Source organism: Schistocerca serialis, chromosome 5 (genome assembly GCF_023864345.2).
Source record: "Schistocerca serialis cubense isolate TAMUIC-IGC-003099 chromosome 5, iqSchSeri2.2, whole genome shotgun sequence".
Classification (NCBI taxonomy): Eukaryota; Metazoa; Arthropoda; class Insecta; order Orthoptera; family Acrididae; genus Schistocerca; species Schistocerca serialis.
In genome coordinates this window covers 510,489,726-510,491,419 of record NC_064642.1, presented here as the reverse complement: position 1 = coordinate 510,491,419, position 1,694 = coordinate 510,489,726, and positions in this window count along the sequence as shown.

Below are 1,694 nucleotides of genomic sequence, written 5' to 3'. Positions count from 1 at the left end.
GTTAGGGTGTATTCCCTTATTGCGGTTATGAAGACACTACATGCCGGAAGATATGAACACGTTTTACAGCATTCTGTAGTGCATAAAGAAGAGGAACTGTTGGAGGCGATGACTGTTCGTACCTGCACAATATTTCACCCTTTCATAAGGCAAAATATGTGAGGCAGTGGTCTGTGGACAAGTAAAGTCCTAAATTCGATTGCTCTGTCCAGAGACCCGTTTTGAACGCAATGGTACACCTTTGGGATGAGCTAGATCGTCGAACACGCTCCAGACCTCAGCGACCAACATCAGTACACCCTCTGGCCTCGGCACTTGAGAAAACATAAAGGCACCTCTTTGATAGTGTCCCTAGCAGAGTTCAAGTAGTCATAAGACAGTAGGGTGAATACACTCCACATTAACGTCCACTAACAGGTTAGATGTCCGGATATTTTTGATTGGATAATATATACGAAATAGGGCGAATCATGGGAAGAGGGACCATCGTGAACTCAAAAATGGTTCAAATGGCTCTGAGCACTACGGGACTTAACTTCTGAGGTCTTCAGTCCCCTAGAACTTATAACTACGTAAACCTAACTAACCTACGGACATCACACACATCCATGCCCGAGGCAGGATACGAACCTGCGACCGTACCGGCCGCGCGCTTCCATACTGTAGCGCCTAGAACCGCTCGAGTACCTCGGCCGACCATCGTGAACTGTGAGCCCTGTAATACCTGGCGGCAGAACTATAAAAATAGGGCACACAACTTAGACATGCCTTCAGATTCCTGTCGTCTCCGCTATAAGCCACTCTGCAGTCATGCAAATAGTTTCGAAAACTGTATACGTGGCTGGCCGGTGTGGTAGAGCGGTTCTAGGCGCTACAGTATGGAACCGCGCGAACGCTACGGTCGCTGGTTCGAATCCGCCTCGGGCATGGATGCGTGTGATGTCCTTAGGTTAGTTAGGTTTAAGTAGTTCTAAGTTATAGGGGACTGATGACCTCAGAAGTTAAATCGCATAGTTCTCAGAGCCATTTGAACCATGTATACGTGATTAACTTTTATTTACTTAATTCTGGTTATAAACCTTACGCCAATGACTGCAATATTTAATTAGCTGCACGCTTCATAACGAAAATTATTCCTTCCTTCACATAAGCTAAGAATTTGCATTACCTTTCGTGATTTTATTCCTGCAGCTGAATAAACGTGTCAAATTAAATTTGTAAAACAGCGTTTACTGTGTGTGTCTTGCAGGAAGTTAACATATTTGCAATACTACACACAATTTTTTAAGTGTTACATTAGACGTATCTCTTTTTTCTCAAAATAGACATTTGTAGTATCGTAAGCACATTTTTTCCCGAAACTTTAATGTACGATGAGGGAACCACATTGCCTCTTGTGCAGTACGTACCCCTGTGACACTGGTTACGTAACAGCTGGCAGACGATGCATCTCTGCTGCTACCGTACCAAATGCAGTATGTAAAAATGTATTTCGCTTTAGAATGAAACGTAGATGGCGTTATTTACACAATATCAGCTTCTTCTGAGGGACTAGTTGCACAGTTCATCCATAGTTTTCATCTTCAGTAGTAGCTTTACTGAGCCACCAATCTCCATCAATTAGAGGGGTCTGCATTATATAGCATACTCCAACCTAACGCTCTAAAAACTGGGCTAGTATAGTACCTAATTTA